The sequence below is a fragment of the Motacilla alba genome, chromosome 2 (genome assembly GCF_015832195.1).
Source record: "Motacilla alba alba isolate MOTALB_02 chromosome 2, Motacilla_alba_V1.0_pri, whole genome shotgun sequence".
In the NCBI taxonomy this organism is placed as follows: domain Eukaryota; kingdom Metazoa; phylum Chordata; class Aves; order Passeriformes; family Motacillidae; genus Motacilla; species Motacilla alba.
Window position 1 is genome coordinate 68583460 of NC_052017.1, and position 24801 is coordinate 68608260.

Sequence of the window (24801 nt, forward strand, 5' to 3'; positions counted from 1 at the left end):
TGTTCATAAGTATCCTAGAATATGACTCAAAATAAGCAGCCTTTAGGCTGCTGACAGGTGACTCGGAGTGTGACAGCCAGTGCTGACCAAAGGCAGAAAGGCTAGACCTGTTACAGAAAACAGCCACTGCTTTAAGATCAGTCCATCAGAAACCATCTGTGTTGACCTAATTATTCTACCTCCACTGAAATTGATGGGAGTCTCTGATACACTTCAGAGTCACCAGAATAAAACTAAACATAATTTTACCTCTGCAAATCCCATCCATTGTGACCACATTTCACAAAAAAGGATTTTGCTCTCTATGCCAAGGCATCTGCACAGAGCTGAGGGAATCCAATACTGGGCAAGCTGAAACACATTTATTTTATTTATATTAAATCTACTACATAACATCTGGGCTTAATGTAGAAGTACATCATAGCAGACAAAAACATTGGAATCAGAAAACAGCCCCTAATCTACCCTAGCACCTTTCCTGTGCGTAAATAAATTTGCCATTTACAAAAAGGCCAGGTCAGAGAAATGAGTGTAAATGTCCTGGGCTGGGTTTGCCAAGCTGAAACTTTTCAAGCCTTTGAAAATTTGTGGCCAGAAGGCAACAGCACAATCAGCAACAGTGCTGTCCTGCAAAACGGCAACCCTAGGATTTTACTCCACAATTTTTGTAGGAAATGTAATAACTTGTGGTAGAAATACAGAGTTTTTGCAGTAGGTAATTGCATTGTTATAAAAATATTTATATTTGCCTTGAAATGAAGCTACAAAGCAAAGAATTTCAGCATTACAGATTAGAAAGAGCCTTAACACTGTCTTCTTTTTTCAACTTGCCACCTTTAGGATACTTGGTGTTGACCCATTCAAAAAGTCAATCAACAAAGAACACACCTGCTGTGCCAGATGACATGCTAAGAGGTTTTTGAAACATGTTCAAACTGTTTTCTACCTGCTCTTATTTAATGTTCATATTTAAAAGAAAAAATTCAAAATAAGAAACTGTTTGCCATTTAGCTTCCCATTTCAAAATTCTGGCCTCCATAAGAGAAATTAATTTTCCTGCACATTTTCTTTGGCAAAAAAAGAAAATATTTCTGATTCATATTCCGCAGATGTTAAACTGTGATTGCTAGTATTGTTCATTGTAGAATTAGACTGCTTTTAATACTTAATGTGATTTAACAGTCTTGACCTAAGCATGCTCCTTTCTGTAAAACACATTAGCATTGAACTGATTTAGAGTAAAAAGATCTAGTGTTGTGCTTTTCTGAACTAATGTGTCTGAGGTTTTTTTTGTTTCTTTTTGAAACAATAATTAATAGAAATAGCAACAACAAAAACAAATTAAAAAAAAAAAGAAACAGAGACCCCATCAGAACAACTAAAAGTAATCAAAACAACTGAAATTTATACACTGATTCATGTCAGGAGGTTTACCCCAGAGATAACCAGCTTTTCATTATCTCAGATGGATTTCAAGATTGAACTGTGTAGAATTGGAATCTTTGGTGGCATGACCCAGACTTTCACTTACTTCTAGTCTCTTATAAATTTCTACAGTTGATTAAAGTATATTTCAGGCTTCCCAAACATTTCCATTAAAGTTTCTTTGTGTTCATGAAATGTTCTTTATGAAAATGCCAAACCTCAAAGCATATCCTGAATCGGCTGGTTCAGGCAGCTTTTAACATTTCTTTGGGCCCAGGTCTATGAAGTCCCCAGCAGTTATCTGCAGCTCGCTCTAAGGCTCCGTTAACCAGATGTTGTGGGCACCACAAGGTTGAATAGTCAAGCCCATATTTCTGGTGCAGCAGTGGAATAGAACGCATGGTTTAAACTCCAAATGGTGAAAACTTTTTTCAGGAAGTTACAGGGCTACTTTGGGCAAAAGGACAAGAAAATTCTATAACACCAGCCTATTTTACAAAGTCCCATTAGATCACTTAGAAAACTTTTTGGCTCCAAAGAACAAACCCTCAGAAAAGAATCTCAATTACCTTCAGATGCACATGAGTAACTCATTGGTTCCAATAAGTACCAAGTCTGTGCATGTGCTTGCTGAGCATTTATGAATGTACCAGGCTAAGATGCTGGCACATTTACATGCTGGATGCAGTTCCGCTTTTTGGTAGAAGGTGAAGGAAGATGAACACCTCCCACTTTGGAAACAGCAGCTACTCCACAAGCACAGGAACAGCTTTTCTCAAGGTGCATTCTGGCTAATAGGAGGAAACCTCAAATCTGCAGCACTCCTAGTTTTCTATCAGACAATATACATTCATTGCAACCTTTAAATCAATGGCAGAGCAGCTTTGTTTTGCCTGAATGATGAATGAAGATTGTTATTTTGAAATTACATGTTAAGAGAATGAAAGTGCTATATGCTTTCCTGAGGTTTAAATATATTTCTGGACTGAGATTTTCAAGGCACTGTCAATGCCAGAAAAAATTAAAGAGAGAAAAATTAGAAAATAGTTTGAAAATTTTATCATCCCAGCTCAAGAGAAATTAAATTTGACTCTTTGTTATTACTTACATATTTGAAAAAATGTTAATTAAATATTTAATATTTGAATACAATGATATATTGCAATAACTTAATAATGAAATTCCCATTGGTGTTTTACATTAAATCTGGTTAATTTTCCCCCAGATTTCTATGCAGGTCTATTGGCATGATGCAGAGGGATTTTAAGTCTAAAGAAATCAGAAATAAAAAAAGGATTAGTAATAGCTACAGTAAAACTTAAAAGTAGGAAGAACTTATTTGTAAGTTCTAATGCTAAATGTCAAGACTGCTAAATAAATCAGATCCAGGGAATACTCCTGGCTTGAAGACCAGTCTGACTGCATGTGCAATATTTGGCCTTGGTCCTTTCTACCACCCCACCTTTGTCCTTTGCATGGTGCAATGGTGTCCCAAAGACATAGACACAATTTTGGTTGGTTTTGTTGGTTTTTTTTTTCATGCGGGATGCCTGAAATAATGTGCAGCCCCCCCAAAACAGTGCTTTGATCATGTGAGCCTGATGCACATGTTTCATGAGCACACAGAGATGTTGGAGGGTGCAGAGTCTGCTCAACCCCAAAGGTCTGTCCTGGCAAAAGGCATTTAAATGTGGCTCAGGCTTTTCTGTATTCCCTATTGAAACTGATTTCTGCTCCTTGCTTTCCCAGTGCCAGGAGTAGGTATTGCCTTGGAAAGCACCATATAGCACAGGTCAAAATAACCAGGGACCATACTCAAAGTCAGGCAGCACAGATGCTCAGAAGTCAGTGCCCAAACACACTCCTTGGACAGATTTTATTTAGCAACAGAAACAAAGCCCAAGTGTTTAAGAAGCTTTACCACACCCACAAGAACTGCAGGTTGTGATAAAGGTCAAAATACCATTTATGGAAGCACACTTGGCTTTTTCAGCAATCTTGTTAGAGTTACAGCCCAGCTCTAAGGAACACACAATCAGTTGTGTGTGAAGGAAGCCCATGTGCTCTGGGTGAGTAGAAGGAAAGGGCCACCCAGCCAGGACACCTTCCTGGCACTGTCCTGCTCTGCTCCAACACAGCTTCTGCCACAACTTCTCCACCTGTAAATGCAGGTGATGATCCTTTCTAAGGGATTGGAGAAGGGGTTGTGTCACAGACATATTTTATGAAAATCCTTTTGCCAGGATTTTCTTCTCCTGAGGAGCTGAGGAGCCTCAGGAAACAAATGTAAACAATAACTATCTGCTGCTGTGGAATGCAACAGGTGCATCCTTGATTGGTCCATGTTAGGTGTTTCTACTTAATAACCAATCAAAGATGCAGCTGGGTCAGACTCTGGTCAGTCACAAGACTTTGTTATTCATTCCTTTCTATTCTTGTCTAAACTTTTGATGATTCCTTTTTCTCTATTCTTTTAGTATAGTTTTAGTTTAGCATTTTTAATATAATATATGTCATAATATAATAAATCAGCCTTCTGAAAAATTGAGCCAAGATTCTCATCTCTTCCCTCATCCTGGCTGCCCTGCGAAGGCCACACGGTTGGGACTGTTTCATGATACAAAGAATAACATGATAAAAAAGGAGGCACTAGCAGTTGTGAGTATTAAAATGGTTTTTGTGATCAGTGATAAAATTAAAATAGATTGTAATTTGCTTTCTGCAAGAGATTCTGTTTGCTTTTGTATTCATGTATGGAGAAACATTTCATTTCTCGAGGAAGGGGTGAGAAGGTGCATTTACCATTTTTGTATGCATATATCTGTATCTAGCATATAACATTCACACTTTGTTTCTTTTTTGAGTACGAGGTCAGCCAGTAATGCCTAACCTAAGAAAGCATTCTTTGCTTTTTTGTTAGACTTCTGTAGTGTGAAAATGCCTGCATAGTCACCAATTAGTGTTCAAACATCAGGAGAAAGGTTTAAAAGCTCAGGTAGGAAGAGAGGTCAACAGAAGAAAGCAATCCAGGGCCACCCTCAGTGCTGATTCTGACTGTGTGACTTAAAGCATATCACATTGGTTAACAGTTTTGAAAGGTATTTAAACTGATAGCTCCAATCAAAAGCAGCAAAAGCAGTCACTTTAAAATAAATTCTTAAAATAGGGAAAAGTTCGAACTTTCACTGAACTAAACTTGGATCTTAAATCCAAATATGAATTCTAAAATGTCCTGATTTTTTTCCCATATTAACTGAGGTTAGTATGAGTCATGCTACAGTAAACAAAGGAAGATTTTCACAAAAAAATTCTGTATGTTGTGGTTACATCCACAGTTATTCCCTAAAATTAGGGGTAATTCCTCACAATAAATAACACCTATAAAGTAACAGCAAGGCAGAAGTTTCTTACAACAAGCCAGAGGTGAATTGTATGGAGTACTGTTAAAGTATAGTGGTAGGAGTCCTTTGTTCCATTCATAATATATCTTTTCAGCTTAAAAATGAATAATGAAAGAACTATTATATTGAAAAAATGTAACTCTTAAAGCAGATGTGATACATTTTCACTGCGGTTAGAAAACAGTCTACAGATAGATTGGCTAAAAATATGTCTGGCTACTATTATATCTTTTCTTTTAGTTTAGTGATATATTTTGTTCCAATGATTTATAAATAAGTTTGTCCTTTCAGGTTTTTAGGATTTTTCCGAGAAGTCTGAGGCGTGGTTCAGCAGTTTTATCCCCCTAAACTGAAGGGAGCTAAAGAGGTACAACAATTTTCTCCTGCATGTGGATATGGTAGCACCTTCTGCGTAATTTCCTTCTTGTCTGTCTCTCTGAAGTGGTTTGACCAGCACATTTTCTCCAAATGGGACTCCAAATGCTGGACTGCCCGAGCTCTTTCCATGGAAGGACTAAGGTCTATGGAGGAACCATAAATGTTGCAAAATGCACCTTCTGGGAGCTTCCACAACAATGCAGTTAGGGGGATTCAGACACACCACTTCAGATGGTCGAGTGGGAGGAAAGAAGACCTGAAGACTTGTGAAGTCAGAACAAGCTGCTGCAGGCAAAGTTGTTCCCTTTTTCTTCCTCAGTGATTTGTAATTTCTCTCTGAGAAACTTCCTACCACACCACGAGCTGAAACATGAACCACACTGGGCTCTTTGGGCAGTCTCAGTGCCATGTTTGGTAAGGGTTTCTGGGACCCTGAACACTTGGGTTGCCCCCTGATGCACCTCCAGCAAATTTAGCCAACTTACAAGCAGGTGGAGGCAGACACACACAACAACTGATGGGATATGCCCAGCTTTAGCCCAGACTGCCCCAGCTGATGAGGGGCTGTTGAGGTGAGCCTCACACACAACTTTCTTCCCAACTACCTCCCTCCAGCACCTTTATCCATAGTGATCAGGGGCTTTCTTCAAAGAAATTATTACTAAAGCCCTTTCCACTATCCAAATAGCTCATCAGATAATGTCTGACTCATAACATATCCAACCCATTAATTTTGCTTTTAAGTGGTGGGACCATCTCTAAGAGTACACTGACTGCTCTGTCTCACAGTTCAATGGTAAAACAACCTAATAGGGCTATATTTTCAAAACGTAACTTTGGTATTTTATTCAAAAGAACAACACAAAGTCTTCTAACTGTTCAAACTTGTTGCTTTTTATGGCTGTGTTCTCTAATCCTCCTGTTATGAATGACCAAACAGGAGAACTAGATTTAAATTCTAACTCTTGTTATTTTACACACCTTTAATTTCTCCCCTTTAAAAGTCGAGAAACAACCTTTTTACTGTCCCTTTTCAGCTGGAAGATAATGCAGGTCTCAGAACATCTAGGCAGGATTGGGGATCATACATGTACAAAGTTTGCCAAGAAATACGTAGCAGAACATATTCTGACAATACAGTGAGAAATTTTGAAACTTTGTTGAGCTAAACCAGAAAAAAACCCTCAATCTCATTTCACAACTCTGTGTCACAGGACAGCTGTTCTAAAATCTGTTGCCCTTTAGCATCCTATTTTGTTCTAGGACAACATCCATATTTCATTAACTCCTATTTGTCATTTGCATTGTCTGCACATTAGGATACATAGTACATCACAAAATATTTCTTTGCTGAGTGGCAGCTCATTTATGGCATTATGATACTGACAGTGTGGCATGTTTCATGGCACATTTTTTCTATACTTAGACATAGGTCATATTTAAAACATCTATTTTGCTGTTATTGAATCTTCCCACTCCTGGAGACTGAAAATTACCAGAGAATTCATGTTTACAAGTCTGACTTGCTATAACCGTATTTTAAATAACAATGTTCCTTTTATTTATTTCTGCATACATTTCTACATGTTTCCCTGTGTAACTCAAACTCTGATCAAGAGAACCAAACTTTTAATATGAGCATTCGCTAATATTCTTTAGTAGCCAAAGCCATCATTTTTGACACTTTTTACTGTGATTTATTTCAGGAAACGATGCAAAATTACATGCAGAAGAACATACTGGTTTTTAATATTCCCTTAATTTCAGAGTTCTACTGAGGTTTCTGGTTCTATGTGTTACAAAATCTACAATAGTGATAATACTAACATTTTTTTAATTTCCCTAATTATATTCAGATTTTTACCAGTTTACAAAAAGCTCCTCAGAGTGAAATGAAAGCTTTTAAAAAAGTACTTCAAAAGAATAAAATAAAATACATTCTGTCTGGCCATTGTTATCCAGATAATAAAGGAACTAATTCATTGTTTGGACAGGCCAGTGAATAAAAAGTAACTGAATTTCTGTGGGAGATCAAGTACTTAATACAACACATGATCTGTATCAGCTATAATTTGTAGCAACCATATAATGAATCCAAAATAATTTTAAATTAAATATATTAGAAAGCCTATGGAGATTGTCAAAAGACATTTTTTTATGAAAGACTGCATAGCTACTCTTGCTTCCAAACGTCGCATGAAATATTTTCCTACTTCAAGCACACAAAAAATTGAAAGTAAAAATGTTCTTTATGGAATAAAGCAGAATAAATTCTGTAAAGATGTAGAGACTGTGCATGGAGACTTCTGTAGAGATGCAGAGACATTGAGGAAAATGAGTACAGAGGTTCCAGTTTTATTATTAGTTTGCATAGTATTTTAGTTTGCATAGTATTAGTTTGCATAGTATTTTACTGAAGTCAAAATTCAACTTTGTGCATTGAAGGAGAACTAAAAAAAAGCAGCCCTTTTAATGGGCACACTAACAGCATCCGTAGAAGAGAAAGGGAAAGATTGAGGACTAAAGGAAAGAGCACTCTGCGAGATGCCTGGCACTTGGGGAGACTGCACTGTTCATGGGGAGGGGCTGACACATCTGCCAACTCTTGTTCCAAAGAGTTGACGAGGACTGGGCTCTGCTAAGAGCCCTTAAATGTCCCCTCAGAAACCTCTCCTTGCCCTTCCAGGTGGGGCAGGTGCCTCCCATGCCCTTTGTGTTTTCCTTCCCCACCTGCGTAAGAGGCAGAAGTGGGTCTGCCCCTATTCTCTCAGCTCAGAGTTAGGTGCAGGTCCCAGCCATGTCTCTGGGCAATTAGCATTTTTACCTGCTCTTGAGTTTCAAGCTGTTCTGGGTGGACTCAGAATTTAGAAAAACTGGTGGAAGTGGGGCAGGTGCCCTGTTCCTAGCTGGAAGACAAATGCTGCCAAACAATAACACCCATGCATGGAACTCCCTGGGCAGAATTGCTACCAACCAGATTAGCCAACCTTTGCTGTAGAGGGAAATCTGAATCAACTTTCCAGGATTTAGGTTTATAGAGGAAATGGGAAATTACTCTAACTGACATGTGGAAAAATTGAAGCTCTAACTTCAAAAAAATGCCGCCAACCCAAGAAGCACCAAGGAAGCTAATAGCAACAAGCTGGTCCACAAAACATAAATGCAGCAATTTCAAACAGAAAACAGTAATGAATTTGAGTTAGTACAATCAGAATCATCACCAGCAATCAATATTGACATGTCACAGCTCTTTTCACATGACAGCATTTGGCTAAAACGGTAATTGTTCTCAAATGAGGGAACTCAAAGTAAGGATGAATGAGATTATGAAATCTGCAGAATGCTTTCAAGAGATGCCAAATGGATCAATGTCATAAGAAGGGATTGATTTAGACAACAAGATTAACACCCAGAACAATGAAGCACTATATTTCATATCCAAATAAAGAAATGGAAGATTTAGTAAAGCAAATAACTGGAGAAATTGACACTTACTGACCAAGTTAACATATACAAGCAAAGATAATTGATATGAGCAAAATTTGATATTAAGATTCAATCTGCCAGTTAAAGAAATGCAGCACAGACCTCATTGTCAAACTAGGACACCTTCTCTTAACGCTCCTGTTTGGCTTTGCTATCCATGTCACTATTAAGACAAAGTGTAGATGAACACAACACAAATATCACATGATTTGACTTTACATCAGAAGACTCACAGAAAATGTGAGTATAATAACATATAGCTCACATGCTTAACAATTTGGTGCACACAGAAGTAGAGATGAAGATTTTGGCCAAGGTTGCAAAAAAAGAACCAAACATATATATGGGAAAGAAATGATCTGCTACAAGCATCACACACCTCATCCTTAAAGAAGAATCCTCACAGAACCCAATTCCAGCTTAAGCCTAAATGTATGAATCTTGAAATATTGAAGTCATCTCAAAATATGAAAGGAATTTTAGTGTCACAACAGGCAACAACTACATTTACTGCAGTAAACTGCATTCGTTCATCAAAAGTCTGTACCTTAAGAACTAAACTACAGATTTTCCACAAGCATTTCCATTTAGATATATGGAAGTGAAGGCTGGAAATGCATCAGAGATAAAAACAGGTGTCTGTACACTTCTGAAAGCAAATAGACATTTAAAGGAACAAAACCATGGTAAGCATAAGGATGAATCTGTTGGCTTAACAACCAAGAGTCAGTCAGAAGAGTAGGAGGAAATTTATAGGCTATACATGATGAATGAATATAGAACATCTGCTGGGAGAGGGATATACAGGGGAAAAGGGCCAAAAAACATTACTCAATACAAGGAAAATTCATCAGGCTTCATAACAAAAAGGCCAGAGAGCAGCCAGAAACAGACTGGACTGGCAGGGGCCATGCTCATGCCTGTAGCACGTCTAAAAAGAAAGGTTCACCAGTGATGTAGGCTTAGATGAACTCTGACTGGACTCTAGTAATTAAAAAATGCTTGCTGGTACATTTGTTTCTAAATGAGAGGAAGAGTAAAAGGGCTTTGATAGGGAAGTGGCTGTAATTGTGGTTCTTATGACTTTACTGACCTGTGCTGTGAACTCCTTCCTCTATGTTAATTCATAGCCAGGAGTAACTGCAGTTACCAACACCTCCAGTCACCAAGAACTGCAGCTTTCTGCTTTGTCCAGCCCTTAATATGTAGCTCTTGCCCATGCTATTCCCATCTGGACTATCATACCCACAGCCAGGAGTAGGCGGTGGAAAAAACCTGTCTTTGCTCCCTTCCTCAGCAGAAATGGGAAGGCCTATGAGTGAGTCAGCCAAACAACTGTATCACTCACGAACCACACTGCTGGACAGCAATAGCCCCTCCCAGTGCACCAGCTAACTTGCATAGAAATTGTCACTGGTTAATTTTCCAATGAGGAATTTTCCAAGCAGTAATGCAATCTGACCATCCTTGAGACTGTTCTTGCATAACTTGTATTATGCAGTATAGGAAGAATGAGGATATTCATTTGAAGCCCCTTTGGAAAAGCAGCTTCAGTACTACTTCTTCAGAGGGTAAGGGAAGGAACCAACTCTCACTGCCTCATGGAAAAAATTCCAGGCTGTGCTTCTTTATGAACGGGGCACTGCTACCCAGGGGTGTCTTAAGTTTTTGAATTTGACCTTAGCATCTTTCTAACTTCACCATAATATGGCAGTGTGATTGCATAAAACACATCCCAGAGTTCCCCAAGGCAACACAAATGACAAACCTACTCTAGTTTTCCCATTTGGAAGAGTGTGATTGCATCAGATGAAGCAATTTGATATTCTAACTAATTTCTAAAATTATGCCTGGAGACTGGATTTTTGAGTGACTACTCCCTCATTTACATGAAAATTCAGGATAACCAAAAGAAAATGAGGTTGTAAAACATGCTAACAGTTTAGTTCATCCCTATGAGAAACTTGCCAGTATGATTGCAAAAGAATACCCTGCCATAATTTGTCTTTCAAGAATCTACACCCTTTTTATGGTCTGAAAACTAAGGCAACCAAGACAAAACTAAGGCATTGTCAGTTTGAAAGAGTCCCCCCTCAATACAATCAAGAAAAAGCCTCTCTCTGAGGGTACTTTTCAGATTCCTGCCCATGTTCTTCACATGCTAACCTGGGATTATTACTTATACACTTATATATCGAGGGACCAAGTAAATACATCTACTATCTTATTTTTACTGGGACTGACCTCCAAACAGAACAGGAAATCTCTTTGTAAGCAAATTCCCATAACCAGTCCCCTTGCTGTTTAGTCTGCATTGGATTAAGCAGTGACTTGCTTGCTTCTTTGATTGGCAACTATAGTACTATAAAAACAAATGTACAGAGCAAATCTCACCAGAAAAGCCTCCCAATCTGCTGACTCTTTCAGCTTTATTTGGACTGAAACTTGATGATAGCTCTACTAGACAGGAAACACTCACCCCTCCTTTCTAATATGGCACTACCAGGAAGACACATTTTCTCACAGACCAAGTAGCAAAGCTGAGAGCAGGGGAGAGAGCAGGAACACCAGAGACCTCCTACACTACATGTCTCAAGTTCAAGCTGTTTTAAGACAGCAGAAGCTGACAACACTATTTATTTTACCTGCATTTCATTCTTTAATTGAGAAAATACATGGTTTACACCATGCTTGAAATTAGGTGAGATATGGAGAAAGCAGAGCAAAAGCATCCCATGCATTTTAAGCCCACCACACAAACCTTTTTTTGTTGTTGTTCTCTCACTGGATATTTCTCACTGCTTGTTAATAATGCTTTGCAATTCTATACCACCAGGAAGCCCCTCCAGGTGGTTAGGACTCTGCCTTTGGTGCTGTAAGAATTCACAGATATGCAGAAGGGCTCAATATGTACAGTACTCAACACTGACAGAAAAGATAAACATACACGTGACAGAAAAGAAGTTGGGGTCATTATCCTGCTGTTCTGTAGCATATCTACCAAGTCACGATATCTATATGAAGTGACCACATATTGAAAAGTCAAAGGAATCAAATATTTATTTTTGAGACCAAATAAGAGATGCCACATAGTTGAACTAGCACTAAACGCCCCAGTTCCTTAGAATCCTACAATAGCCTGAGTTGGAAGGGACCCATGAGGATCATTGAAGTCCAGCTCCTGGCCCTGCACAGGACACCCCAAGAGTCACACTGTGTGCCTGAGAGCATTGTCCAAATGCACCTTGAACTCTGTCAGGCTGGTTGTGACCACTGCCCTGGGAAGGCTGTTCCAGATCAACCACACTCTGGTCCAACCATAACCTCTGCTATGTATTGGGCTGCCCATTGGGAAGTTGTGGATTCACCTCCTACCAGTACAACCATGGTCAAAGAATACATCCAAGAACTGGAAACTGTACAGGCAAGTGTGTGGGTGTATGTGCGTGCACAATCCATCCAAGTCTGGATGGCCACAGAAAAAATTTCTTCTGCTGCTTCTTCACCAAAATAAAAGATGAATCAGTGACAGGTTTGAAATAATGTGGCCACCTACCTGCGCACAAGAACTTGAATCCAAGAGAGTCCTAGCACTTTGAGAAAGGCAAATTGCAGCTCCATACCTGAGTCATTTGCACTCCATCTGGGCCTGTTAAATGCTGGTGCCCAGCTACATCCAGGCTGAGGTCTCCTTCCTAAAAGCCCAACAGGAAGGACACAAATAAAATTTCTGTGAGAGTCTCTAGCTTTTTTTAACTGAAGAAGTGGAGGTGGCCACTTACTGTGAAGCAGTGAGGTGCTAAATCTAGAAAACACCAGGAAAGCCACAAGTTCATCCTTTTCCCTCTTAACCCCAGCTATATTCCGACTTTTTATCTCACCTTCCTTCTGCTGACTCTCCTACTTGCCCCATGTGGCATTTGTTTTATTGTTGAACTCCAAGATCTCATTTGATAGGGTGAGAAGCAGGAAGGGGCAAATGCCTCCATCCCATTCACCTGACTCATATTACTCTGGAGCACATTTCCACACCTGCTTTAATATGATTAATCTGAAAGCAGTTCAAAAGACTCTAGAAGAAGTATCTTGTTGGTAAAAAAGTAGCTGTCTCACGTTGGTCTCCACCTTCTTTTGGAGTAGGGTACCCACAGTAGCCACTTGCGCACATCTGCTCCTGTACAAGATGTCACAGGCTGATTTTGCAGATCAGGCACTGATCTTCTTCTCTGAAAAAGAATTAAAGTTAGGCTTCTTAGTTAGTTTTCTGGGATGCCTGAAGAAAGCCTTTCCTGGAGCTGGCACCAGCTCATCCCCACTGGCAGGGCTGCTCACAAGGCTTTCTCCCAGCCAGCTCTCGGGGTGGCTGGATCCCTTCACCGGATGACATAACTCACTAAACCTGCAGAAGGCTACACCTGCCAAGGGTGTGGGGGGGAACCTTTCTGGCATTTTAGGAAGTTGAATTGCCTCAGCAGAGGCCAGTGATGCCAGAACTGCCACAAGAGAGGGCAGGGCTTGTGACCGTGGGGTGAGGGAGAAGGGCCTCCCGCTTGGCAGCAGGGGTGGCTGGTTTGGCCATCCGGAAGCACAGCCTGAGACTGCTGCCAAATGCCTGGATCACCAGGCTGGAGGCAGAAAGTTGCAGTGCTCCCAGGCCCTCCCTGTTGAAGCTGGCACAGTGCCTGGCACCCCAGGGTGTTAACTGGGACAGGGAAACAGAACTGCTGGCTGGACAGCAGGGCACAGGGACACTTGCCAGCTGGGGCAGAGCTCCAGGGATGTCCCTCACACAGCCAAGAGAGGCAGGTCTACAACCTGCAAAGCAGCATCAGCCTCATCTGGGGAAACCCTCATGATGCCCTAAACAGATAACAATCCTGGCCTCTAGCTTGGAGCACAGCAGTAAGGGGGAATGTCTCCTCTCTGGCAGAGAAAGGACCTGATGTCAGGTGGCCTGTCACTGTGGAGAGGTTAGACTGAGGTTAAACTACTATTTCCAGCAGCTGCACTACTTTTGGTGTTGTGGGTTTTTTGGTGGGGGGGGGGGGGGGGGGACGTTTTTGGGGCCAAGGGACTATTGGGGCTTCTCAAAGGATATTTGTCAGAACTCCCATTGGTGGATGCCATCAGGGGTTAAACATGAGCTGAGTATCTGCTTACTGAGCTCAGGAAGGGAAGAGAAAAAAAAAAAAGAAGAAAGAAAAAACAGAGGCAGTCCCAGGCATGCCCAGGAGCAGACCTTTGGGCACCTCAGGAATTTTACTGGCAGGAACATAGGCACTTGCAGACTTCAGACGCCTCTAGGGTTAGGCAGTAGCTGAACAGGGGTTTTGAGGATCTAAATATTGGCCACAAATGCCTACAAGGCAGTTAGGCAGAGCTTACATGCCTAAACCTTTTTTTGTGGCTCTAGCCCTAAACTAATATTATGGAAAATACCAGCAATTATTAGGGACTTCTTATCAGATTGGATACATATTTCCTTTGCATAACTTTACCATGGCCTCATTTATGTGGTGCTTGGAGTGGATGAATACCTGTTCTGCATGAGTAATTATGCCAAAGGCTCGTGTGAGGGAGGTAGTTTGTGACCGCTGAGTATGGCCAGCTATGTTTACCCTCACAGCTCCAGCACTCGCAATTGGTCTTACCACTAAATCTCCCTTGTTGCTTCGTTTGCCTGATTGCAAACAGATCCCAGAATATGCAGTTGCCCTGAGATGATTGATGCCAAGATGCTGCAGTGAAAAGGAAGTATTCTTTCAAGTGTTATCACGTCTATGAGCATAAGCAAAGCCCCGTCACGTGACAAAATGTAAATAGAGCATTTCTTAGAAAAGCCATTTATTTGCCTCCATGATTTATTATTCAATGACATGTAGGCTATTTTTCCTTTGTTACTGGCACTCATGTTCATAATAACAAGGTACTTGACTTGAAGGTATTTGGCCAACCTTTCCAAAGTGCTATGTAAGCAGTAATCAGAGAGAGCTAGGTTCATGAGTCAACAAATTGCTCTCCCATGCTGATCAAACAGTTTTGGCATCTCTATAAAAAAAATACAAAAGCAGATTTTGGGCTGGCTTACCCAGTTTTCTCTCTAAAATTATTTATTGTATTTGCATTTGGCAGAGTTCAGGCTTAAAATAACCAAAAGTGACAGTTGTTTTATTAATAAAATTCTACATGTGATTTTCATTTACGTTTAGAAGGATAAATGAGACAGCAAGTTAGCCTCCAAAGTTTTTGTTGCCATAAATTGGGTTTCGTTCGCTCAACCTAAAGGCAAATGATTCTCTCATTTTGCACCATACCTCCACAGCCTGCAGGAGAAAGCAGTCTAATGCTTGGGTCAAAGCCAGTCAGATTAACAGAGCTGAGGTTTATTGTGAAAAGCTTATATTCCAGCCTACACCAGGTTATTACTACTAAAGCAAGTAACAATCAGATAGACTGCACAAGCTGTAGGCTTTACCAGGAGGAGGAACTCAAATCTAAGTGGGATTTTTACTCGATTTTCATCATATATGCTCACAAACCCAGGTCCTGAATCCAAAACATATATTCCCATGCTCAATATTGCTACTTCACTGTGTAAATAAATGTTTTTTTAAAAAAGAATCTTTAGTTGTGAATCATCTCACTGCTTCTGTGTGAAAAGTGAGTAGAGCTGTGTAAATAATTGCATTTATTTTTACTGTAACTGCTGAATTCAAAACATTTTGGAAGCTTTCATTAAACAGATGCAACTTCCCTTTCTTCCCTGTTCTTAATTTTTTCCATGAAATGAAAAGAGGAAAGCCTCATGTGCACTGAAAAACTTCTTCTGACCCCCAAAATGAAACACTTCGTTTTTTGGACACACATAGTAAAAGCAAAGGAAATTAAAAGGCTAAATTTCATAGATGAAGAAACAGTGTTCTCCCCATTCTGATTCAGTATGCAGCGGACAAATTCTTTGGTTTCGTGAGGTCCTTGAAGCTGCCATCCCCATTCCCTGGAGATGCTACTTATCATCCCTCAGCTTAAGGGGGACCACCAGGCTGTGGCTTTCCACGCAGCCAGTCTGCTGTGCAGCTTTTCTCTGTGCTGCCTGTTCTGTGGTGCCCCAGACATGGAAGTAGTTCCCAGGGAAATGAGGCGAGGTGTCACTGCCTGAACCAGCTGCTTCAAAAGCAGCAGGTTATCTTGCTGAAGACAAGATGCTCCCCCAAGGTGCAGCTCTGCAGGTGGAAGCTCTTCCAAGCACCCTCCTTTGGGCTCTGTTTTGGTCTGTCTGTGTAGTAAGCTGTTCCCCAAACCCAGAGGCTTCTTTATTCTCAGTGAGGGAGCCCTTCCCACCAGGCTACACAGTTATGCTGCTTTTTAACCAAAGGGTTACTTCAGCATTTGGTTTCTACCAAAAGGCTGTTAAAATATTTTCACTTATTGCAGGACCACAAACATCTGTTAATTATGGGTCTGGGGTTTATTTATTTATTTATTTTAATAGCTAAGTCTTATTGACCTTCACTTAAGCACTTTTGAATATTTTACCCCATATAAAGACTGCTGTGTTGAGAAGTGCTAACCATTACCATCATGGGAGTCTTGGATTCAAAGACAGTTTGCAGACCTCATTAAGCCAAGGAACTTGCCAAGTTCAGTCTTTCAGTTCAATGGAAGCAACACTGAATTCCCTTCATGTAGCAAAGCAGCTGCTAGCAATGGAGCCTGCCTGGCATGGGCAGAGAGAGCTAAGCTCACTCAGGGAGGATCATCACTCCTGGTACCAGAAGACGGGGAGTCACACTGGAAACAAAGTGAGCTGTGAGAAGAACCCTTAAAAGCAGCAGGATGGCAGGGCTTTTTCAACATAGAGCTGATCAGGGAAGCAGAGTCAAGATCTCTGGGCTAGACAAAAACCTCCTGGTAGTTTCGTGTCACGGGAAACATGATTTCTGTCTAGTCTCTATGTAGTTACAATGATAAATCTTGACCAATGCAGAGCAAGACTGGCAAGGTTTTCCAAGCCCAGCTAGTGATGGGCTTGTACACTAGGAGGTCTGCATCATGCCAGGGAGAATTCTTGTCTTGTATGCTGGAGAAAAGCAGATATTTGAGAAGTTTCAAAAAAGTAAGATAAGCAAAATCAACTCTTCAAAGAGAGGTAAGATGCTTTAGGCATTCAACAGATCGAAAAGCCAGACTCCATATTTGCATACTAAACATGGAGGTAGGAGAATGCCTCCGGTTAGACAACAGTGTTTCTGTGCTTTTCAGCTCTGTGTGTGAAGGATTGACTACAGGCACTCAACTACATCAGTCTGAGTGAGACAGATCAATCTTACACTGTCACGGGAATATGCACAGGGCAAGAGCAGTTTAGAAGCTTTCAGTCTAAAGGAAGTGAGAAGCATAGTGGCATTGGTATTCTATCAGGGAACTCAAAAACAATAAGGAAATTAACAGATCCACAAAAGGATTGAGGCTTCTGAATCCAGCACTATTTCGGCACTTTTCATCTGTGAGAGAAAGGAAAAGATGCGCAAACATGTGACAGGTATCCTGATTCCCAGGCCAGTGCTGTCCACAAAGTCTACCCTTCATTCTTTGTATCATTCTCAGCTCAGGATGTTTTCAAATTAGTATTTTCAAAGGACAAATCCTCTTTCCTCTCCACTTACAGTGAACTTACAGAGATGAACCCTCGTATTTGCTCAGCACAACCCCTCAAAATTTGTTTGCCCCAAACAACTCTATTATATTAAGGATTGTCCCTATATTTATATTCAACCATACATCCTTGCAAGTACTAATCCAGTGTAACACCCAGAAGCTGCCCAAACACAATTCCCACGCGTGATGTAAGTAAATACCTTTCTGTGGCATGGCTGTTAACAAGTTTTATAGAAATAAGAAAATAATACAAGATTTGCTCTGGAACAAAACTGAATGATAAAATCCCTTAGTGAACATTTTTGAAACATTGTTTTTGCATTTAATTTACAGCTTCCGAGTGTTTATCTCTTCAGGTGGGATTTTACAAATTAACCATGGGTAGGACACACCCCACTTCATAATTCCCTTATCTTACTTAGATAGGAGACAGATAGCAACTTCTATACATGCTCACACCTTACTAATAGAAAACAGTGATATAGTGAAAATTTCCTTATCACCTCCAGTTCCCACACAGGTGTTCTTGGTGATAAACTACTGAATGATATAAACAGTGATTTCAGGTTAAAAGTAACAATTAGTCAAAAGGAAAAGGAAAAAAAAGAGAAAAAACAAACGACATTAAACTACCTTTCCTGAGTAGGATTTGGAACTGAAAATGCTCAAATATAAGACTAGAAGTGTGAATTTTTTCAGTGAGGCACATAATCCCTTGGGCTTGCCTTTAGTAATGCTTGCTGTCACCTCACAACCCGTAGGCAATTTCTCTTCCCTTTTGAGATGATCTTGATGGGCAATTCAGATACGATAAGGAAATTCCCTTTGGTGTCAGGCAATGCAGGTTTGTCTCCAGTGGGTGCTATCACAGATAGGTGTACAGCTATTCCTGAACAACAGTGGTAGGAGAGTTATTCTGGAAAAGGAATTGCTGAGAAAGCTCTCTCCCTTTTAGTTCTTCTGGGATTGTTCTTTCAGATAAAATAGAGAGCATTTAACTGTATTTAAACCAGCTAAACTGTGTTGCTGCTACCGTGCAATGAGCGTATTAAATACCTCAGGTCCACAGAAAATTGTGAAAGTTTGTGTTCTACACTGGCTTTGATTATTTTATTTTTTTGTATTCCAAAGAAAATCTTTATTTTATAGCACTTATTAATTCCTTCCAAACAGACCACTAGAGGCCCAAAAAATAAAAGAAAATTCACACCTGTTTTTGTAGAAGTGCATGGCCAAGCCTTCGCTCCTGTGAAGGCCACAGCTTTCTGGACAGTGTCACTAGGGACAAAACTGGAACCTTGAGCATGTGATGATATCTTCAAAAATCCACCTCCCCACAATTTTCCACCATCTGCATTAATTATCCAGAAAGGGTACAAAGTAAGATTAGTAATTCATAAACCCCTTAATAAAATGTAGAAGAACAGAGTATCAGTATAACAAAAGCAGGAATTCAAACATACATTAAATTTCACAACAAATATTCCAAGGTTATGTCTCAGGCCTTTTCCAGAGCAACGCTGACTGTGCTTTCTGTCAGGACAGGACTCTGGCTTTGCATTTATTACTCATGTGGTAGCCCTGCTCTCAGCCAGGCAGACATCACCATGACTGGACAAGAGTACCAGACTCCTCAGTCAAAAGGACAGCACTGCCATTCTCTTATCAATTCTTCTTAAAGTTTCTGCCAACTTATAAGGAATAAAAGTACTTTCAAAAAGTGGAAATGTTGTTTTTGGGGAAAAAGTAATGCTTTTTCTCAGTGGCTTTTAGATTATTTCTATAGAACCAACAGAGTCCTGTTGAGTAGGGAAATTAATCTTAGATTTTGTATCAGACCTATCAAATTTCTCTGTTCTTTCTGCCTCACATGCTTTCTGTAGTGGTTTTATGCCTCAGTCATATTCTCCACATATTGGTGTCTACTGAACTTCTGAAACTTGGAATTAGATACCTGGTTAATTAGTTTGACTTGTTTTGGGGTTTGCTTTTGTTTTAGTTTTTTGGTTTTATTTCATTCCCGTTCCCAAAGGCCACCCAACAGTTAAAAAAAAATCTTCAAGTTTTCCATAGGTCAGGTGTTGTCTGGGTAGGTTTCTTCTGGCCTCTACAAGAGGTATCAAGTTAGACAGAGATTTCTAGGCCCAGAATGCATGAATTACTAATGGAAGTGTCCAGTTTCTCAATAAGAGATGCAGGGTGCCACTACATAGGCACAGCATGCCACTGCACAGCTGAACAGCATCCTTAGCCTATCTACTTAGCAAATATTGCTTTCTCAAACCCTCAAGACAGATGGGAGTAGGAATTTAGACCAACAGTAGCACTGGCAGAACATCTATTCCAAGGGCAATTATACAGAGTATCAAATATATTTGATTATTCCTAAGCATTCTTGATAAGCATCAGATATGCTTAACACTTCCCAAGAAATCTTTTCACAGGAACAGGACCCCATAGGAATAATTTATCATGCATTAAGCAAATTGGAATAAATCTCTGGAAGCATCTTTGCATTCTTGAGATCTGTTACATTGTTCTCATTTGGAATGGCCACAAGCAATCATGTAGGTATTTTTTATTCTTGTTGCAGTTCTTGTAACAGGAGTGTTGGCTGTGCATTATGCCTCACACTCCAGCAGCACCAGTATTGTCTCATGTCACTGACTCTTCCTTACTTTGCTCAGTCAGGGTCCAGTTGGATGCCACCATCTGTCAGAGTCCACAAGGAGGCATGGGGTCTGAGAGTGGATTCTCATGAGAAAGACAGCAATGAGAACAGGAAATGTCCCATCAGGAATCCTTTCTTGGGACAGGCTCCTGTGGAAAAGAACAAACCCTTATTGTCACTATTGCAGCTTTAGCTTTATATTCTTGTGCTCATCCTTTGATTCATTCTCTCACCCCCCACTCTATTCCCATCCGATGGGTGGGAAACAGGATATTTTGTGAAATTCTTTCCTTCCTGTGTGGGTCTACATGACATCTTTAATTAGCAACTCTCTGCAATGGAAGTGAACAATTAGAAAGCACAACTATCCTGCTGACGAGATCATAATACAGTTGCTTTTTGAGCAGGTATTTAAGGCATCACTTTCTGTCATTTACAAATATCATTGATGTCATTATTTTAAAATATCACACACCAAAAAAAAGTCTTAAAACACTTCCCTACAGAACCAGTGATTGGGAAGAGCTTTACAAACATTGTCTGTCTTTGTGTCCCCTGAAGAGGTATTTTTGGGTTTCTTTTGTGACGCAAAAGAGTGATGGGAAGGAGACCTCTGCCTTTTTCCACAGAAGGAACTCCAGCCAGCTGGTGCCTGCCATTTTACCTGGGTTGAGTAGGAATACTTGTTTATTTAATAACCTAAATGCAGGAGCTGATCAGAGAGAGGTGTCCTTCTATGGAAAACCCTAGTGGTTGAAAAGATTTTTGTCAGGGTGGAATTTTACACTATGGAGGCACAGAGAGCAGCCCTGCCTTGGGAGAGGACCTAAGTATAGACAAAGTATAGACAAACCTGGCACACTCAGAGGACCTGGAGCTGATCCTCCCTTGCCTTGTCCTGTAGACTGGTGGGTGTAAATGCTATTAAGCCTCATCTGGCATGACTGCCCTTAAATGCCAGCAGTCCCAGTGATAGCCCTCAACTTCTGGATGTCCTTTTGGGTTGGACTATCCCTCTCTCCCAGATCCACCATGATGAAATTTTCTTTTCCCACTGCTGCTACTGCACAGCCCCCGGGGACACTAGGATGATCCTGCTTTCTGATTTGCCTTCTTTTTTTTTTCCTTTGCTTCTTTTTACTAGTTTGAACCTCTGATGTTCTACCTGGCACCTGGGAGAAATAATTTACTCCACTACATTGCAGCATACACTTATTTTGTGAAAACAAAGTAACAAAAGTAACAAAAACAGTAACAACACAAGACGCTAGATCAGAAAAAACCAGGATCTCTGAGCCAGTACGACATTCCAAAATTTGGGGCTGTGAACTAAGAAAACTGCAGAACAAAGTACAAGGTTGTGCTTTTGCTAAAATATCTGCCATTTCCCAAAGGTGTCTGAAGGCTGGTGTGAAAACCCATGTAGGATCTCACCAGGCTGTACGTCACATCTGAGAAGACACAGACAGGAATGAGAAGATTTTCAGGCTGAGCTTGTGTGCCAAATCTCCCAACTGCTATCTCACGTTGTCACAGCAACAGGTTTGTCTACAGCTGCTTCACAACACAAGGCAACTGCAGGCACTGCCTCCTCATCTTCATACAGATCTAATCATGAAACAAGAATGTGCTTGGTCATATTTGTGCTGGGACTGCATGTCCTCTGCGAAGTTTGCACACCCCGATAAGTCGGCTTGCAGGTGAAAATAGTAACTACTACTGTAATAACAGAACATTAATGCACATTTCTCTGAGCAAAGATTGCCAGGGTGTGAATATTGCTAATGGCAATACTACACATTAATACAGATTTCTCTGAGCAGATTGCCAGGGTGTGAATATTGCTAATGGCAGTTAGGGTCTTTATCTCATCTTGTAAAGTGTTATCAATCAAACTACAGGTGTTAAGCAGGTAAAAGCTGTAGTTTGAGGCAATAGATAAGAACTTTTCCCTTGGATCTTAAGCACTGTTTCGTACTAGACCTTTCCTGAGAGAAATTGTGAGGATATCAAAGGGGAAAAGAAATACCTATTTTTAGACCTTGGGGCACAAGAGGGAGGGGATTTTGTAGGTGGTTTCAGGAGAAGAATTATCAACTTCTCAGAATGACTTCAAATAGCAATCTCTTCCCCAGTCACAACCAGATGTTTATTATATTTACCAAAGAATTTGCCTTTTTTTTTTTCTGAAATAACAATATGCTAATAATATTAAAGCTATGTCTTATGAACTTGTGAAGTATATGTGGAAAGAGAGGCAAGCATATTTGAGCTGCATAGCTTACCATATACCATAGGCACCCAAAATAAATGGGTGGCTACATTACACTGGGGCTTGTTTGATGTGCTGGGATCTAATGCACATCACTGGGTTTGCTCCCAGCAAGTGTTATGCATATTTAATACACAGAGGGTAAAGAAATCAATTTCAAGGCTATAACTGAAAGCCACTATAAAATTCCACTATTACTGCCATGCTGTAAAGTACATATGTTATTGATTCCTCTGGCCTCCTTTACATGGGAGGTGACTTGGTGGCTCGGGGCCTCAGCCTTTTATCTGAATTCAGACCCTGCCTGAGGAATCTGTTTGCCTTACTCTGAGTCTCATTTTGGGTACAGAAATAGCTGCATTTATAGCAAGGAAAGGAAGATACCTATGCCTGGTTCTAGTTTGAATCACAAATTTATGGTTTTGGGAGCTGGTAATCAGTAATTCAGAGCAACAAGGTTTTTTTTAATGAAACAAGCATTTATTTTTTTAACAACTTTGTACTTTCTTCCTACTCCAAAAAAGAAAGGGAATGACCAAAATCAAAGCTATATGGAAGAGTTACAAGTCCTAAACAGCTTAAAACCAGGGGGGGAAGTAAAAGCCCTTTTCTCTGTACAGTTGATCAGAGGCTTCAACTCATTTTTGAGGCAGGCAAACCCTTTGACAGCCATTTTACAGTCTGGAAAGAGAAGCTGGGACGTACCCAGGGACCTTACTTGGGGCAGGCACCGGAAAGCAGAGACCAGAAACTTGGCCCCACATTATCAGTTTTGAGTTCCAGCTGCCCAACCTGAACTCTAAACCATGGGAACTGCAAGCCAAAACCAAAAAATGAAAAGAGAAAAGAAAAAAAAAGCTCTGCTGGGAGAAAGATCTGCAAAATTCTGTTCATATAACCTGATATCTGACATCTGAGCTATCTACCTTCTAACACAAACCACTGCAGATGAAACAGCCAATCTCCTCACACACAGGTACATTTTTAAATGAGCAGATTTTGTCTGGATTTCAGCCAGAACTTTAGTGTACTATAGGTTCAGTTAAAACTGAAATAATTATCTCATATTGTAGTGATCGTCTCCTATGGCCACTCAATTTTCACAGAGTGATACAGCATTGTACAGTATTGCTTTATCTAATGGTCTAAGTCTACTAAGAAAGGCAGTGCCCCTGGGAAGGTGAGAATTTTTTTGTGCCTAAACTGACGGTAGGTCAAAACTCAAACACTGACTCTGAGCCCTTTCTATGCTGGAGACAATAGCCCCAGACTCGTGAACCCAAGCTGTGCCTGTGCCATGGTGTGGTCCAAATGTGGAGGAGCTCTTTCCAGAAGCCCAACTACAGCATTAAGGAATACATGCCAGTTAATTTACCCCATTTATTACCTGAATCTAACAGTAGTTGATCAGTCTCTGAACTGAAGAACTCAATCTCAATTACCAAGATTGACTGATTGGAGTAATTGAAGCAATCTTATTTAATGTTTGCCTTAAATGATCTGGCAGTCTGATTCAGATAAGATTTCAAACAGTCTCTGTGCTTTTGATCTCAAATTAGCTTCAGGATTAACTCAAGCTTGGTTCAGACACAGTAAAAAATTCTTTTAAGTGTAGTTTACACCATAGCCATTCTCAATCCCTCTTCCTGATTCCACCAGATTAATTAAATCTCACCTCAACGTGGTTGTGCTAGTGACAGTCTGAACTGCAGGACAATGCTGGGAAGCTGAGGGGAGAAGTGAAACAGCACTTACAGAAATTCCTGTGGCTGAAGTGTTGTTGCAAGAGGGAGAATCCTTGCTGCTTCTTTCTTTTAAATGGTGTGATTTCTTGTCCCTCTGGTACACAAAGAAAAGTGTCTGTGAGAAATAAGATCAAGAGACAACATGTCCTTCCAGAACAAATGACATTAAATTAGTTTATACAAGACAGAAGTCAAAAGCCATTTCTACCAGTGAAAGCTCAAAGTGAGCCTGAGCCTTTAAGGAGCTCTCCTGCTGCCTTCTGTTCACTTCACAGGATGCCTCAGACAGAAATGCTTCTAACATTTTGAAGGCATGCTACACAAGGGGTATGATTTCTTTTAACATAAAAAGACCTATTTTGTTATAACTATTTGCTTTTAACAGCTCTGTTCCTTTGTGCATTCCTTTCCCAGGTACAGCACAGGTGCTTCAGGGCAACTCTAAAGACAATTTTCAACAGCGGCTTGGGAGCCTAACTATGGGCTTGCTAAACAACAGAGCTAAGCAGACAGAGAGATACCTGTTAGAATCAAGTTAATGTTGTAACTAACCTCATATAATAAACTCTCCCAGGTAGCCTATTTACAATTTGAGGGGAAAATACACCTTTGAAATTTGTTCTCCAAAGGTATTCTGTTTCACATTTCTCTGTTCATGATTAGACTTTGTGGTATTTATTCTCTTCCTTTCTTCTTTTTTTTTTTTTTTTTTTTTTTTTTTTTTTCATAGGTGTGAATAGCTGCAGACGTGTGCACTGGTACCTC

At 40.3% G+C, this 24801-nt stretch overlaps 1 long non-coding RNA gene across 1 annotated transcript in view; it reads right to left on the reverse strand.

Moving 5' to 3' along the window:
- Positions 1 to 12095: 12095 nt before the first annotated feature.
- LOC119697915 overlaps positions 12096 to 24801 on the reverse strand; it is a 166655-nt gene continuing 153949 nt past the window's right edge. Inside the window, exons 6-10 of the long non-coding RNA XR_005255999.1 lie at positions 23967 to 24151; positions 20027 to 20168; positions 18559 to 18699; positions 12804 to 12916; positions 12096 to 12385 (exon numbers count right to left, since the gene is read on the reverse strand). This is a non-coding gene — a long non-coding RNA (uncharacterized LOC119697915). The remainder of the gene's footprint in view (positions 12386 to 12803; positions 12917 to 18558; positions 18700 to 20026; positions 20169 to 23966; positions 24152 to 24801) is intronic.